This window comes from Piliocolobus tephrosceles, chromosome 1, assembly GCF_002776525.5.
Source record: "Piliocolobus tephrosceles isolate RC106 chromosome 1, ASM277652v3, whole genome shotgun sequence".
Lineage (NCBI taxonomy): Eukaryota > Metazoa > Chordata > Mammalia > Primates > Cercopithecidae > Piliocolobus > Piliocolobus tephrosceles.
The window spans coordinates 166,552,959-166,571,541 of NC_045434.1; positions in this window are offsets into that span (position 1 = coordinate 166,552,959).

An 18,583-nucleotide genomic window follows, 5' to 3' on the forward strand; every position below is an offset into this window, starting at 1 on the left:
AAGAGATATAGAAAAAGGGGTACATTTGAGAAGCAAAGGTGATGAGTTCAGTTTGGGACGTACTGAATTTGAGGTGAGACATCCAAATGTAGATGTTCAGTAAATAGTTGGACCCCATTTTGGTAGATAGTATTATTGCCAAGATACGTGTTGTTCCCTCCCATGGGACCCTCCCCTATTGGGCTTATCCTGAGAAGAATTATAATTCTCACTCATTGACATTGGACTTGTCCATATGCTTGATTTGACGAACAAAAGTGAAAGAAAATGACAGATGTCATTTGCCAGTAAAAAACTTTCATCGCCAAATCATGATTCTGTCGTTTTTCCCCTCTGCCATGAGACTGGCATGTCTCAGAGAGGAGCTGCCCTCTCAGCTGTGATCCAGGAAAACTGAAGATCTGGAGGAGAGCCACAGCCAACCCAAGAGAGCAAGAAAGGCATCCTTGCTGTTGTGAGTTAACAACATTCAAGGGTAAGTTGTTACTGCAGCTAAACTGAGCCTAAACAAAGTGAAACCCTCACCCTCTCATGTTATGGAAGAAGAAACTAAGGCCCACAGTAGAAAAAGAAATTGTCTCATCTTTAGAATCTTAATAAAGTATAATTTTTCTCATATCTACAAAGAAGTTCTCATGTCAACAGTTTTTTCATTCCTTGAAATTAATATGTTAGAATTGAATACCTCAGTAGCCTGGCCCAGTTTCCTTTTTTAAAAATAAGTAAAACATTATTTTCTTTTCCTCTGCAGAGATTTCATCTGTAGAACTTTTTTTCTCAGTTCAAAGGTTCCTGTCTAGCATCAAAGCCCATTAACATGTGATTTCTTTCCCACCAGTTTCCCTCCCGACTTCACAATACTGACTTTATACACACAAATTTTACTTGGAGTGAAAGCCAGGTGTGGGAAATTTTAAGACAAAAAGCCATTCAAAAATATCTGTAGAGTGGAAGAAAGAGCACAAGACCAGGAGTTGAAAGATTGGAGTTTTACTCCCACCTGAGTCACGACACCGCTGTGAGACCTTGAATAGTTCACTTGGCTGCTCTGGGCCTCAGTCCTCTTACGTGCCATAGAGAATCATATACGCCATGCCAATTTCTAAGGATCATTTGAAGATGAAATGAGTCTGTTTGTAAGTGTTCTTCGAACAACTGAGAGCTGAAAGCATAGATGTGTGTGTGTGGAGGTGTGGGACTCCAAGGATTAAGTATTGCCAAGCAACCTGGGACAAGCAGCATCTTGGCACAGAGTAAAACTGCAGCTGCCTGCCGAAAGCTTGTGCATCCTGCCAGACCACGAGGCAGAAGTTTGGATGGAGGAAAAAGATTTTTAAAGTACTTCCAGCATTTGAGTTTCCCAAAGAGTAGGATTTCTGGCCCAAGTTTCAAGGGGGCAAAGTTCTTGGGGTCTATTCCAGTCTATTTGTAGAGTGGAGAAAAGAGCACAGGACCGGGAGTTAAAAGACTTGAGTTTTACTCCCACTTGAGCTGCAGAACAACATATTACAGATCTCATCAGACCTTTACAATCATCCAGTTGTAGCCTGTTATTGTTCATGTTCTTCCTACGGGGATCTGAGTCTCAGAGAGGGGAAGACATGTAAAATGAAGCCCCCAGAATCACTTTGGAGGAAGGGAGGGACATCATGGAGGTACCCTTTAAAAGTTACAGGGTGGGATGGATGGTGCGACGTGAAGGCAGGGAGGCTGGGTGATGGGAGACTGCCCCATCCAGAGGAAAGCAGCTGGAGCCTGGGCCACACAGAACATTCCAGCTCTGGGAGTGAACTGGGAATTTGTAAATATAGGTCATTTGCCCTAGGTCCTGTGACAAATGAGTAGAAAAACAGGTGTAGAACCCAGATCTTTGGCTCTGAACATGGTTTTCTTTCCTTTATTTCGTATTACTGCCTTAGTATAAAATGTTCCTCATAAGATAACTGAAAATTTACAGGTAACAAAGTCTTGAATCTTGAAGACAATTTTTAAAAAGTAGGGCACGTAGATAAATGGACTTAGAAAACAAACCATGTAAAACAGCTTGCACGCCATCTAACAGATCTATCAGGGCCAGACTTGAGCCTGCTGTCTTTCCTCTTTCCCTTTTCCTCATGGCTCTCTGCAAAAGACACACTGAGTATGTATGGAGAGTGTTTAAGAATTAAATTAGTGGGAAAGGTGTGTGTGTGTGTGTGTGTGTGTGTGTGTGTGTGTGTACGCGTGCGCGCGTATGTGTACTTTTTTAAAAAAATACGAAAACCTTTTTGTGCATTTAAGGTTATTCATTTAGGATAGGCATCAGAAATATTTTCTGAAAAAGCTCAGAAAAAAGGAAACAACAACAACAACAAAACATGCTCTGTTGCAACTATTTAACTCTGCCATTAGTAGGCAAAGCAGCCACAGGCAATACTTAAACAAATTGGGGTGACTGTGTTTCAACAAAACTTCATTTACAAAACAAGAGATGGGCTGGATTTGGCTCACATGCTATGGTTTGCAGATTCCTGCTTTAAGATAAGGTTGTTCATTCATGCATTATCCATAAGGGTGAAACGTTGGCACAAACGCTAGGGAAATGAACAACATTCAATAATCATGCCAGCACAGTAAGTAACATTTTAAAAACTATAACATGGCCATCTTATAAAATAATGTAGAGCCATTGAAACAGAGGTTATGGAGTCTATAGAGTTGCATTTATCGTTTACTACCTACCAGCACCGTTCTAAGCATTTTATATGAAATAACTCATTTAATCCTCCCAACTGTATCTATGAGGTAGGTGCTGTTATTTAGTCTCATTTTTAAAAATACTTTTCTCTGCTTGCATAGCTCCTGTAATGTGTACGTAGCTGGAGGGGGAAGACAGGGAGAGGCTTGCAGTCCTCAGGATGCTCACAGGCTAGGATGCCCAACTAACTCCAGACTTTTGCCTCTTGAATGCTTCCCTTGTGGACTCCTGTCCCCTTAGAAAAAAGACTCCTTAGTGAAAATGCTACCTCCAAATTCTAACAATTTCCAAAAGCTGAAGGATTCATAGCTTTCCAAAGCTAAGTTGCCATTTTCACTTAGTTTCTGTTTGACTAGAAAAACATGTGAAGCCTGAACTACTCTCTAATTAAGTAGACTTCCCAGAGAGAGACTGGCTGTGCACATGAGCATTTATGCTTAGTCTGTCTCCATTTTCCATCCTCAATAGCCTCTCTGCATGGCCCAGAAGGAGAATACAGTCATTAAGACTATGTTCTATTCTGACACTAGCACTGTCTGGATGGGTGACTTTGAGTCTCTCAGCCTCTTTGGGTGTTGGTTTTTCTATGTGTTAAATGGGCACATGAAAATAGATAATATTCAAGCTATTTTGGCCTCTAACATTTTGGTCTATGTTCAAAAAAAGTAGGAGAGGCAGAACTGAAATTTGAGAGAATGAGACTCATCTAGGCTCTGTCACCCTCTTGTTCTACAACCTTAAGCAAATCTTGGTCCTCAGTTTCCCAAAGGTAAAAATAAATAAATAAATAAAATAAAATAAAAATCATTACTAACTCTTAAACTTACTGTTTACCATACACTAATCTAAACCTTTTATATGTATTTTTGCATTTAGTTCCTATACCCCTGCAAGTTAGTTATACTATCATTATATTAACATATATTTATAGAGAGGAAACTGAGAGGTACAGAGAGGTTAAGAACATGTTCAAAAGTCACACAGCTGGGAAGGATTGAAACTGGACTTAAAGCCAGGCCATTTAACCCCGGAGTCCATACACTTAGGCATGACATTAGAATGTCTCCAAAAGGGTTGAATTAGATGATCTCTAAGGACCCTTCTGGCTTAAACAGTCTATAGGTCTATGATTCTAAATCATCTTGTGCCATCTTACTTTCCCCTCTCCTCTATACCAACCTACCTTCTCCCCTCCTCACCTCCCATGTACCTCCACCCCATCCAGAATTCTGTGTATGCAGTTGTGAGGACTTTGTGGTTAGGGAAGAAAAGACCACCAATTCTATTCCCCTTAGCTCCACAGAAGCCCAAGGCTCTGGTAAGAGGCAGACTAACTCGCATCCCATTTAAACAGCAGGGCTTCTCTTGGCCTACTGGGTCTTGGTAATAGAAGATAATATTTATAACTTTCTGATATCTGCACTTGGTCAGGACTAGGTAGGGCTGTTTTCTCACTGTCAGTAAAAGCCCAGATTTTCAACAAGGACATCGTATTTTCATTAAACAGATAATTATTGGGCCACCGGCTGTGTGCCAGGCACCTGATTAGGAGATGGAAAAAATAGCGGTGAATAAACAGATTAGTTCCTGCCCTCATGAAGCTTCTAGTGAGCAGAAGGAAGGAGCAAGCCATGGCATGGGGAGTATAGCAGGAGTCTAGGGCACTAAAGCAGGTAGGGATGATGACCTGGGTGAAGAATGGTGATCAGGGGTTAAGTAATAGCTGGCTAAGGGATGGGGAGCAAAAAAGAAAAATCTAGACTGAAAGGAAAGTTGTAAAGTGGTACATTCAAGAGTAAGGGTAAAAAAAATCAGCCAGGCTTCCTTCTCTGTAAAGTAGAAAAATGAACACTTGTGGAGCAACTGCTGTGTGCTAGGTGCCTTATACATTTTACCACATTTACTCCTCAAAGCAATCCTCAAAGGTCAATGTTATTCTCTCCACTTCAGAATGGATAAAGCTGAGCATCAAAGACATAAGGTGCCTTGTGCAGGATCCCACCAGCACCCTTGAGTGGAGCTGGGGTTCACCCCTAGGCCCGAGTAACTGCAAATCCTGTGCTGCATGCACACTCCAATCCAGGTTGCCCCTCCTGGGGTACATGGTCAGAGGAGAAGAGGTAGAGAAAGAACTACACACCAGTGTTGCTTAAAGCATGTTCCATGCACTAGGGCCAAGCCCCTAAACTGAGAAGAGCACTTAGAAACTTTCAGAGCAATGTGACAGAGTAGCATTTTATGGCTATTGAATTTAATAAAAAATTGGGATTTGTAGTTTGTCTTTTTTTTTTTTTTTTCACTTTATTTCATCAGGAATTTATTTTTATTGAATTTTACGGAAGTGTTGGCCCAGGAGAGATTGAACAGTTTTAAAAATAGTTTTGATTTGGGAGGCTAGGGCAGGAGAATGGCTTTAGCCATGAGTTTAAGGCTGCAGGTTACAGCACTCCAGGCTGGACAACAAAACAAGACCCTGCATCTTACAAAGACAAAATTTAAGATAGTCTGAGAAATGTTGCTATCAAGGAAAGGCCCTGGATTCAAAATCCAGAGATTTTGGCTCTGGCCTCTGTCAGCTGAGCCAATAGCCCTCTAAGGAAACTTCGTCAGACAGCAAGCCCACCCGGATGAGTTATAACTTGCCCTAAACTGTAGATTATCAAAGATGGCCTCATATTAAAACTCAAATCACCACTTGTTGTGGTATGGAGAACAGGGGTGGTGTTGGAGGGAGGAGAGAGGGAGAAGGGAAGGGAGGGCAAATAAAATCCAGATTATACACTGGCATCCTTTATGTGTATTATATTGTGAAGGAGACTGGAAAAGACATATCAAGGCAATTATTTTTTCTAACTTTAAAGTTAGAAAATATGATTTTCTTTAAAGAAAATAACACGCTAAAAATTAGAAAGATGAAGACCCAGCTCTCCTTTGGAAAGCTCTAATAATCAAGGAGCAGGACCCAACTTCTCCTTGTACCCAGGCAGGGCTGCAACTGCCTATGACATATGGTCTCTGCTTGTGGGTTGCTGCTCCAGCCCAGCCTTCTGCCCAGGCTAACATGAAATTGGAACTCCATTTGTGCCTCCACCAAATGCTGTCCCTCAAGCTCATGTCTCCTCCCCCAAGAACTAGAAGAATCTCCCTGCCTCTTCCAGGGTTTGGAATCATCCAGCTTCCCACTGGAGAATTCCAAAATTCATAGCCTAAGGAGCACTGAAGGGATAATTTCAGATCCTGATCTTTCATACTTTTGTTTTGAATATGGAGAAATTGAGGCCTCAAAACTAGAAGTGACCATGCTTACAACTTGGACCCAGATTTCTGTCTGTGGAATTGCTTCTCTTTTCCCCACTAACTGTTTGTGTCAGGACCAATCTTGGCATTGAGAGTGTGAGTTCATTTTTCACTCTAAAATTCCTTGGGCAGGTAATTTTATTTCCATTGCCCTGAGGGGAGGAACTCATGAAGCATGTGGCATGCAGTTCAAAGAGAGTGGCAGAATGAAAATATGCCCACCCACCTCCCCAACTCCCTCCCCTACCAACCCCAACCATTTCTCATCTTGTCTTACAGCTCAAACCTAATGCAAGTCTACATGAAAGAAGAAACCTTTGCTGGTGTTTTTTTAAGTTAAGTGCAGCCAAGGGTGATGGTTGCCCCAGACTCAGAGGCCATCAGTTGGAACACTCAGGGTGCCCCTCAGTGCAATTTGGTTTGGAGGTCTGTTATGAAAAACCACCCAGGTGGGTTTTATTTTTTTCTCCCACCCCAGCTCCTTCCAAGAGCTATTTCCTTTACTTTTAATTCTTTATCGCCTAAAGGCAGAAGGCAAACATCCCAACCCAACCTCAAACAGGGGGTTTTCCTCACTTCAAACAAATTTTTCAGCGTTTCTTTTGCCCAAACCTGAATATTCCCAGTCTCTCCATTATCATCCCTGCCAACAATTTTGTACCTGAAATTTGCTGCTACTCCCTCCTTAATGGCTTGCTCCAGTGAATCAAGGATAACCTTGCATTAAGACAGAAGCTTTGATGCCTTACCAATAGAGAATGCCAGAAACATCCGATTTTCTGACAAGCTGACCAAATTCAGCCATCGTTATTTTATTTGCTAATTTTAAAATTGATTTTGCATACACATGAGAGAAAGAGAGATTTCTATACTTCAAAGTCCCTCTCTTTAAAAGGAATAAATACAAGAAGTAGGAGTAGAAAATCCTACCTCAGAAGAAGTAGGGGTTAAAAGCATGGATCAACCAGACTTGAGGACTAATTCCATTTCTGCCACTTAGTAACTATGTGACTTGGGTCAAGTAACTGAACCCCTCTGACTCTCAGATTTGATAACAGCACCAATCTCATGAGGTTTCTCTGAAAAGTAACTGAAATTATCTATATAAAACATTTATACAGTCCCAGTATACATGGCAGTTACTGCTCATATCATAATATGTAATATATGCATGCTTGTCATAATTATTATTAATATAAAAATCATCATTTTGAGCCACAAGACATAATCTCCATGAAGGCAGGAACTTCAAGTGGCTTTTGCTTCCCTATCTCTATTGTCGGGAATAATGTCTGACTCAGAAGAAGGACTCATTAAATATTTGTTAAATAAGCGAATAATAAATGTTAGAAAGAACCTTAAAGATGATCTTAATGAGGTCCTGAGAGCTCTATCAGGATATTAACCATTTTAGTTCATTTATTTTTGCAAAATTATAAGTTATTTCTCTGATTTCCAAGTTTTCCAAATGGACATGCATTCATTAGTTATAAAAATATGTATTTTCTGTATTTCCAAATTGCCCCTAATTTCATACATAGAAACTTTTAGTACTAACATATCCATGTACTTTATTCTGCTCTGAACAATTTTTGATACATAATACAAAGACTTTCGTTTCCCAGAGGTGAAGGCACAGGTAAGACTTCAATTTTAATTGGAAATCTATCACATTTGGGGTTTTTCAATTTTTAAGTTATCAGGTTGAGAAGCAAAATCTTTCAAAGTATAAAATCCATTTTTGGATTATGATAAATGAGGTTTTTTTTTTTTTTTTGGTGAACAGTTAGGGAACCCCTGAACAGGTCTGATGACCAGTGAGTTAGGAAAAGGTACTTAATGTTCATAAATGGTTATTATATACTTTAACACAGTTAATCTTCAAAAGACTCTACAGAGCCACCTAGGTACTTCAATTGGGTACCATGGTATAATAAAAATCTTTCCTTCCAGTTTCTGGCACTAAGCTTTCAAAGCCCTTTAAATTACCTAAGTGATAGGAGTGTCTTTTGATATTCATCCCAAGCCCCTTTTTACCATATCTGACTTAATGCCAAAAAAGTGACTCAAGATGGGCTCTTAGATAGTTTCCAGGGAGGGGCTGGAAACACATGTAATTAGAGAGTTGAACTTCAGCCCCAGCCTCTGACCTCTGTAGAAGGGAGAAGCCTGAAGATTGAGTTCAATCACCAAGGGCTCGTTATTTAATCAATCATGCCAACACAATGAAGATTCAGTAAAAGCTCTGCAACACCTGGGTTTGGGGCAATTCTGGGTTGGTGAGCACACACATGTGCTGGGAGAATGGTATGCCCAGAGAGGTTAACGAAGCTCTGTGCCATCCCTTACTTTGCCCTATACCTCTCTTCCAACTGACTGTTCTTGAATTGTATCCTTTATAATAAAATGGTAATTGTTAAGTATAGCACTTTCCTAAGTTTCATGAGTTGTTCAAGTGAATTATCAGACCTGAGGGTGCAGGGTGCGGGGTGCGGGAATCCCTAGCCAAGTAGAATCAAGGTGCAGGTAGCCTGGGGGGCCCTGAATTGTGACTGGCTTCTGAAGTAAGGGCAGGCTTGTGAGACTGAGCTTTTAAGCTTGTGGAGTCTGATGCTAACTTCAGGTAGTTAGTGTAGGAATATGATTGAATTGTAGAATACCCTGTTGATGTTGTAGAATTGGTGTCAGAAAAACACAAATACCTCATCTGTAATATGGGGAAAGAATGCTCAAACGAAATAAAAAAGTAACCAATGTTACATCTCCTTTTTTCCCTGTGTGTATTTCCTAAGGAGACTGCCTGCCTTAGAGTCAACTTGTAACCCATCTTCCCCACACTGTACTTCAATTCTTCCTATTGGAGAAGTAATAAAATCTAACTTTCATGGGTCCACATTTCTGCACCAGGTGGAGTTCAGAGCCTCGACGTGTGGTTCTTACCACGGGAACTAGATAACTGAGGGGCAACAATTCTTCTTGCAGCAGAATGCATAAGCATTTTCCCATTCCACAGATTCACACTCTCCCTTCAATGTGTCATCCAAAGTCCTGGATTTGGGAAAATTAATAGGAAGCCTACTGGGGCTCAGATCCAAGTCCTGCCATCTAATACAATGCTACCATCAGTGAAGCCAGAACACTTACCTCCATCTGTCTCTTGTGACTATTTCTCAGTTGGTTCAGAACCTGTGGGGAGGGTAGAAATGATTATCATTCTTAAACCCCTATCAACAGGCACTGCTTTCCATTGTGATTCCAAAGCTGGTTTCCTTCTTTTATTCCTCATAGTCTCACAATAATGAGACCAAAAAAAAAAAAAAAAAAAAAAACCTAAAGAGAAAAGACTGAAAAAAAAAAAAAGAATTTTTTTTCTATTTGTAGTCTAGAACATTAACAATATTGCATAAGGGAAAGATGGTGCCTCTATCCTATCCAAACCACCTCATGTGGCTTGGAAATTTTGTGTTATTTCCTGGAAATACATTTTGTCTTGAAAAGAACTCACCATGAGTAGTGCCAACATATGTTTCCATGTGTTTTATACATTTTACATTTTCTCCAATTATGGAACCAGCCCTTTTTAAGCCAGGAAGTGTGTATAAAAATGTGTGTGTTGACCAATAATTTTTCTTAAGGTTTATTTCATTTAAACATAATATAAAACCCACCATGGATTGAATTTGGAATGACTTAATTAAAGACAACTTCTCTCTTCCTGCAGGTCTTTTCATAGCTGTGGGACTAAAATTTCCAAAGTATTATTTTTGACTGTTTTCCTAAATCATCAACATATTGAAAACAGCTGTCAGCTAGGTACAAGTAACTACAGGGAAAATGCCAAAGGTATCTTTCTCCCCAACATGAGTTTAACCATTGACCAACAGGTCATCTTTGTGCCTTTGTGATTTGGGAAAGATGCAATTTAGTTGAAATCCATTGTTCATAAATGGCCATTATTCCTGCCCCTGTTGAATTTCTGAAATTTGCATTTTCAGCCCAGGTGCATTTAATCAGCTCTGCAAGACTCTCCCACTGAGAACACTAGTAAAATAGGGATCAGAAGCAGTCATTTACTACAGATATGCCTGATCCTCAGGTCAACCATGCAAGGCAGATATTTTTATCCACATTTTACAAATAAGGAACTAAAACTCAGAGATGAAAAAGCATACAGGGCCTTTCTTTTGGAGGTCATGGAGCCGAATGGGTGGCTGAGAAGGGACTGTAATCCAGGTCTGACTGGCTGGAGAGCTGGTGCTAGGAACTGCAACAACACTGCGGATCAGGAAGTCACACGGAGCATGCGCAGATGCTGTGGCACGAGCGAGCTGGCAGCTACACTACGGACATTTAATAAATGTTGAGCAAATGCTCAGAGCATAGAGTCTTGTGTTTTGTTTTAAAGTGAAACCATCTGAAGCGGCCCCGTTTCCTCCTGTAAAGCAAGTTTTAGGGGAGAAAAAAGACCTGAGAAGCTGTAAGGCATTGATAGGGTTGTTGGTTTTCCATGTTATCATCTCCCAATGAAGAGGAAAGGAAACCTGCTGGCTTAGAGCTGTGGCTCTGCCTCCCAGAGAGCTCTCGCTGGAAGCTTCAAGAGAAAGGGAGATGATGAGATCAGAAACCCTATCTGCCTCTCCTCCTGTGGCACAGTGGAGTTGCTGTTGAAAAGCACCAGAAAGTCCTGTGTGCTAGAAGACTCAGAGAGACATAAACTGCCCCATGCTGCCTCCCACCCTCAGCTGCCTTCTCAGACATGCTCCAGAAGTGGAGTAATTGGACCAAAGAGAATATGTCTTAGGAAGCTCTGCCCCCAGATCCCTGTCCAGACTTGTTTAAAGACAGCTGAAATGAAATAGAACATGTAACCAGATTATGGGGAAATTATTGCTATTAACGGTAATAATTACTCTCTGTTCAAGTAGCTTCCTGAAATTAGAAAAAATCAAAGCAGAAGCTTTCAATTACTTTACTTAACACCCTATATGAACCCTTTGAGTACATGTATGTTTATGAGGCATCAGAGACAGAGAAAATTAGGGTTGGAGAGAGAGGAAGGAGAATGAAGGACTATTTTGTACTTTACAGTAAATAGACTGCGAATTGTGTGAATACCTATTTTCATTAAAACAAAAACCATTTAGAGAGTACCTGTAGTGTGCCAGGCCCTGTCAAGGGTGCTGTGGATATGGACCCAATAAAACTGAGTCCCTGTTCTGGAAACTCCAGTCTCCAGCAGGAGGCACAAATTCAGAGGCAACCATTCTGCAATATAGCAGGTGCTATGAGAAAGGGAAGCATGAGTAGCCAGAATCACACAGAGAGGCAAGCCTCGCTCCACCTGGCTGGGGAAAAGGGAGGGTAGACTTCCTAGAGGAAGGAACGCCTAAGCCACATCTTGAAGGATGTGCAGGAATGAGATGGAAAAGGAAGGTTGAACAGTTTCTGAGCACAAAAGGCCCAGTGGTTTGCTGTGATGACCTCAGTCACTGGAGATGAGGCTGAAGATGAGGGCAAGTAATAGACAACTAAAGGACAAGACATCCAGGGAGAATTTTAAGCAGAGGATCATTTTAGGAATACAACTATGGCCATAGAAAGGGAGAGGTATTAGAAGGCAACTGCAGGAAACCATGCTAGAAAAGAGTTGGCCCTGAATCTATAGACAGGAGAACATAGATATTAGAAATCTTCGAGAATTAAAGACTTGCAAGGTTAGATTAGTGGATGGATGTTGGCAGGGGTGACATTCAAAAGGTTTAACAGCCAGAACAGCACAGACATTGGCGAATCAGAATAGATACCAGCCAAACACAACTGGCAGAGCCGAAGTATGTCTCCTGGCTGATAGAAGCTCCGGCAGGGGTTTCTAAACACATTTCCATCCAGGTCAGCCTGCAGGTGAGTTGCCTAGCTCGCTCATGGAGGCATGTCATTTTCACCAGCATTTCTTCACTTCCCTGCTATGGTAGCTTGATTGCACTAATAGATCCGATCCCTCCTTCTCAACTCCTCTCAGTTATTTTGGACTTCAGAGTTTTATGAAGACATAAAAGCATGAAGGCAGAGTACATTCCCCCATCCCATGTGACTCACTTTAGCCAATATGACGAAGTGGAAGTAATGGTGTTCCAGTTTGAGCCTGAGCCACAAGAGGCCCTACATGTTCCCTATGGCTCACTTGTACCTCTGCCATTTTCATAAGACCATGTTTGGGATAGTTTCTTAAGGAATGAGAGACACCCAGAGCAAGGCACAGGAACCCCAGTGACCCAAGCTGAGGCCATGCTAGACCAGCCAACAGCCAACCCCCCATGTGTGAGCAGGCCCAGACAAGATCAACAGAGCTGCCTGACTGATCCCAGCTAACTCCTGATAGATAAGGGTTTATTGCTGTATGCATTAAAGTTTTGTGGTTGTTTGTACAATGGCAAGAGATAATGGATACCCCCCTCCCTTCTAACTCCTTCCTTTCCCCCAGCACACATACCTGTCTTACAAAACAGTCAGTGTGTCATCCAACTCTTTTATCAGCATTCTTAATACAAAGGTATCAAAAATATTTAACAGGGAAAATATTTAAAAATAAATCTGCAGGTGGCTTATAGACAGAAAGTCTCTCAAAAATCCACACTCTCATTGAGTAGAGCCAGAACCTGTGGAAAAATGCAGAGTATGGCAGGAAGTGTATAAGTTGGAGAATTATCTAGAATATCTCTGCCTTCCATTGCTTGAGTACCCTGCATCCACAGTAAGCATTTCTTTATTATAAATCCAATGCATTAGGGTTTTAGGGGATCAACAAATCATGTGCCTTTCTTCTTGTATATTCAAAGCCAACTAAGATAGACATAGGAGCCAGGCAGATAGAGATTTTAAAAAAGAAAGCTTTTATGCTGATAAAAGAACATGGCTTTAGATAGGGCCAAAAGGATTAGTCAACAAGACACTTCAGCCTGGAATTAAACTTACCCACTTGGCATGGGGGATGGCGGGAGTGGGGGGCCCCCAGAAAGGCAGACTCAGACTGCCTAGGCACGGCTGTGAGCAAACAAGGACACACACTCCCGTTGACTGACAGACTGCCTCCCACAGCCACTATCAAACAGGCACTCCTCTTCCCTGGCAGAGAGACCAGGAGAGGTGGTCTTGCTGGAGGCCCTCCATATGGAAAGGTGAGAGACGAGGAAAAATGCTCCTGCTGACGTGCTGGCAATATTCTGTTGCCTTAGATTACCACAAACTTTTCAGTAATGTTGCTGATTTTGCCCAAGCCATAACATCTTCCCTTCTCCCTGATAGCAATCACTTCATCCCAGGAGGAAGAGACTGACTTCTAACGCTGCTGTCCATGGAGGACTCTTCTCATGTAATTCAGCCATGGGTGCACACGTGTGCACATTCACACACTCTTACACATATACACAAATTTACATACACACACGCACACATTCATGCATACACATGTACACATTCACATGTACATACTCATACACACTCACACACACACAAACACACACAGATACATACCATGCTGCAAATACAATGCCTTTACTCTTGACAGCTTCCTCACCCGTACTCAGAGGGCTCAGCCCTCCCAGTAAGGGGTGTACTGGCCAGAGCTGAGCCCATCCTAAAGAAGTTTCATGGCTAAACTCAGAGATTGTACTGGAGAGTTTGTACCCTAAACTAAGTGTGTAAGTCTGATTCCTGCTGTGTTACCTCCTAGTCATTTGTCCTTAGGAAAATTACTCAATGGAGACAATAATAGAACCCTATAGGTCTGTCACGAAGTTTAAATTAAATAAGTCATGTGTCTAGCCTGTGGTAGTTAGGCTAGTAGTATATCACAACCCAGACATAACTTATGTAACTTCTTTCTACTTGGGGGATTGGGAGCCTCTGGACGCTTCTATTCAGTCCTTCGCCTAGCTTGGATGGCCCAGCTTGACCTGACCCCTCACTTACCCCTCCACCTTCATCTCTTGCCACCTCATCGTATCCTTGATGCTGTAGTTATCCTGAGCATATTTCATGCTCACAAACATCCATGCCTTCCAGATCCTGTTCCCTTTGCCTGGAATACTCTAGCCATCCCCTCCCTCTTGCATGTACCCTAAGTATGGCTAACTGCTGTCATGAATCAGTTCCCAGATAAGTATCATTTTCATTCATTCAACAAATATTTGTTGAGTGTCTACTTAACACGTGCATTCATCTGCTTGAGCTTCCATAACAAAGTGCCAAAGACTGGGCAGCTTACATAACAGAAATTTATTTTCTCACAATTCTGGAAGCTGAAAATCTAAGATCAAGGTGTTGGTGGGCTGTACATTCTAAAGCCTCTCTCATTGGCTTGCAGATGTTTGTCTTCCCCCTGTGTCTTTATGTAGTCTTCCACCTATGAGTGTCCATGTCTAATATCCTTTCCTTATAAAGTCATCAGATATATCAGATTAGACCCATCCTAATGACCTCCTCTTAGCTTAATCAACTCTTTGAAGACCCCATCTCCAAATATTGTCACATTCTGTGGTCCTGGGAGTTAGAATGTTAACACATGAATTTTGGGAGGATGCAGTTCAGCCCATAAGAGTGCCAGAATACTAAGTATTTCCTATTCCCCAAATCTGGATGAGAAGGCACTTCTGAGTACTCCCACTTATCTCCAATTATGTCAGGATATATCATGATGATGTACTTCTCTAACACAGTAGATTGTGTCTCCCGCTAGACCTCAGCTCAGTAAGGACAGACCTTGCATTGGTCTTAGTCACTATGCTAGGCTTTTTAAATACAGTAATGAGCAAATAGAGTAGATAACTAGGATATTTCTTGACTGAATAAATGAATGAATCTCCTTTGCTGTTATATCTGCATGCCAAAAACACCTCCTTAATAAATAACATGGCCTAGAAGAATGTGTGATAATAATCCCCTACATTTAGAGAGCCCTTTACACTTTAAAGCACCTTTATCTTTCTTATCTTATTTCCCCTCCTAAGCAGCCCTGCAGTGTGAGTACAACTGTCTTCATTTGACAGAAGAAACAACTGAGGCCCAGGGAAATTAAGGATGTTGGCCAAGTTCCCTCTGCAAGCAAGTAGATCTGATGAACCTAGGCTACCTCAGTAAATAAGCACAGTTTTTGAAATTACAGTGAACTAAAATTAAATTTTTAGCAAAATGTCCTGCCCTCCTTGAGAAATTTGAAGCTGGTGACTGGAGAAACTAAAGTGTCGTTAGAACCAAGAAAATGCATCTCGGTTCCTCCTTATAGTGAAGTTTCTATCATTCAATCTTCCAAGGGTGATAGAGACTGTGTGAAACCTCATATGTAAATGCAAGTCTCATCTTTTAAAGTTTGAAAGTTTGAGAAATAGTCTGATCTTCAAACAAGGCATTTAATAGCCTTGCCCTTTCAAGTTTAACATTTCTTGAAGGAAAAAAAATAGTCCAGTGCTTGTTGCTTTTGGAATCTACTTCTTATTACTCATGTTTTTTCCTCTCCAAATGAAAATCATTTCACATTTTGGTAATGCCTCTTGGCAGCATTTGTTGAGAGCAGTCAACAAGCACCTCCAGGATCCAGCATGACCTGGCTCTAGAAAGAGGAGCAGGGCATGGGAAACTATGTGATTTTTTTAATGCAGTCATTTGAAAGCAGGAGAGTCATTGGGCTTAAAACAAAGTATACTGTGATCCACGTGTAAAAGAAGCATAAAGTAATGCTAAGAAGCATGGGCTTTGGCACATTTAGACCTGCTTTCAGATCCTGGCTCTACCACATTTGCTGTGTGATTTGGAGCAGGTAGCTAGCTTATCCTCCCTAAACTCCAGTTTCATCATCTGTAAAACGGAAATTATAGTAAGACATACTTCAAAAGACTGTAAGAATTAAATAATTTAATGCATGTAAGATTCTTATCCCAGTGCCTGGCATAGTAAATACAAATGTTTATTGAATGTGTACTCAGGCCATGCTAGCCTGAGAAGATATTGAAGAAAAGGGGTCCCAGAAATGATTCAATCCCCTGCCTGGAAGTCCCATCCAAGTCCTTCTTCTCTAATCAGGGTATTCCTGATGGTGGCTGTCATGGTCCAAAAGACAACAGCTGTCCTCCTCTTCACCTATTCTTGACACCTGGCCTCTACCAAAACTCACCCTGTGCAACTCAGATTTCCATTAAACTTCATTTCTGATGCTCCAGACCTCTCCCTCTACCCCAGACTGATAGTCCTCCACTCCATTCCACATTCTCATAACCAGTCACAGTTCTTTGGCTGCAATGACAATGCTCAAACTAGCTAAAAGAAAACAAAACGGCCGGGCGCAGTGGCTCAAGCCTGTAATCCCAGCACTTTGGGAGGCCGAGATGGGCGGATCACAAGGTCAGGAGATTGAGACCATCCTGGCTAACCCGGTGAAACCCTGTCTCTACTAAAAAATACAAAAAACTAGCCGGGCGAGGTGGCGGGTGCCTGTAGTCCCAGCTACTCGGGAGGCTGAGGCGGGAGAATGGCGTGAACCCAGGAGGTGGAGCTTGCAGTGAGCTGAGATCCGGCCACTGCACTCCAGCCCGGGCGACAGAGCGAGACTCCGTCTCAAACAAAACAAAACAAAACAAAACAAAAGCTGAAGTGGTAGCAAAGGAGTACCTGAGCACTGCATAGAAACAAAACACAGTGGAACTTCACAGAACATCAACAGGGACCAATACAGCCATGGGGCGTCTACTTCTATGTGGGCCTGTTAGAATCTCCCAACTCTCTCTGCCCTCCAGTTTTCTCTGCTTAGTCACCACTCACCAGTGTTTCACTTTATCATTTAAGTTTCTCTCAAGGACAATCTGGTTTCCCAAGTCTCCTCTTATGCATAATCTGCCTTTGAGGCAGGCGCCCCTCCATACTTCAATAGGTGGCCAGAAGGGCAGGGCACAGGACATAAGCATGGCCAGTCATGCCCTCTCCTTCAGCAGAAGCTCTATAAGAGGTTTGATGCTCAAAGAACAGGTTATAGGCTGTCATAACATTATCTGTATTGATATGAGGCCGTTAATCCATCTCTGGTTTTCACTTACAGGGCTGGGGAAGTCTGTTTGGAAGAAAGGAAGAAGAAAGTCAAAGGAAAGGATGTGGTGAGATTGGGGTGTACTGGCAAGGAGGTTTGGTAGAAGCAACAAGAGGCCCAGTAGAATAGACAACCAGAGTTACTGTCAAGGGCCTGGGATCAGAGCCGAGTATTTATACTTCTCTTCAGGATATAAAGTCACCATTATCCCATTATTTCTCACTTCCTAGGATCCTGGCCCAGAGATCAGCCATCAGACCTAGTGGCTCTAGTCGTTGTCTTTCCTAAGAGGTGCCAGTAGGTAAATAGCACCCAAGATGACCCCCACCCACCCACTCAACATTGTGCCTTCCCATCTGCCCAACACTCCATGGTCAGCCTGGCCTCTCCCCAGCCCCATTCTTGCATTTTACACAACATCTGTACTCCCTTCAACTCTTCTTTGACTTGTTTATTTGACTAGCATATTTACCTGGGACCTACTCTATGAGAGACACTACCTAGGCGCTTTGATAGCATTTTTCTTTAGTTCCTAAGAGTTTATACTCAGTGAGAAGATAAAACCTCTAAATCAACAATTAAAATATAATGTGATATATGTCCTTAGATAATGGTGCAAGAGAATGCACTGAGAATAAGGAAGAATAGAATTTATCCCAGGCTGGGGGGAATTGTGGAAGGCTTCCAGAAGAAGGAGACACAAACAGAATTTGAAGAGTCATACTACCTGAAGAGGATTGAGGAGGAAGAAGATGAAGAGACAGAGCATTCCAGGCAGAAGAACACTACGCTCAAAGTAGGAGATTCGAAGTGGACTGTCGTTTGAAAAACTACACAATTTTTCAGCTGTATGGCATTTTTTCCCCATGAATTTATACTCTGAGAGGTAGTGTTGGAGAAAAAGGTAAGAGCAGGATCTTGAGGGGTAACTATCCACGCTAAAGAGTTTGTGGGAGCTATCTATCTATTTTCAGTAGACGAGAGATACAATTGAATCCATGTTGACAGGTTCAACAGAAGACAAAAGTATCATTTTGTCTCCCTCTGAATGCCACACTGAAAGACCACCCTTCTGCCCACCCATACCTGCTGTGGGACCTCTGGAAAGAAGTACCCATCCATGGGCCAAAGAAGGCAGGAGGCTGGAAGGACTTGATTACAGCAGGGGAAAGAGCAGTTTGACCTCCCAAATGACTTTGCAGCCTCTACTATGCTGAGCACAGCAAAGAAAAATAAAGCATCCTTCAAATGGCAAGGGCCAGGGCTTGCGGCAGGACTGTCTAATTATGTGTAAGATTACATTGCAGGTCTGGTTACAGGAGGCCAACGGGAATCAAATCCAACAGCATCAGACCAGAATAAGCAAGACCTTGCTCAGAATGAAAACGGAGAAATATGAAGGCCTGCCACCATCACTTCTGTCATTCGTGTCCCTGTGAAGAGACCACCAAACACACTTTGTGTGCGCAATAAAGCTT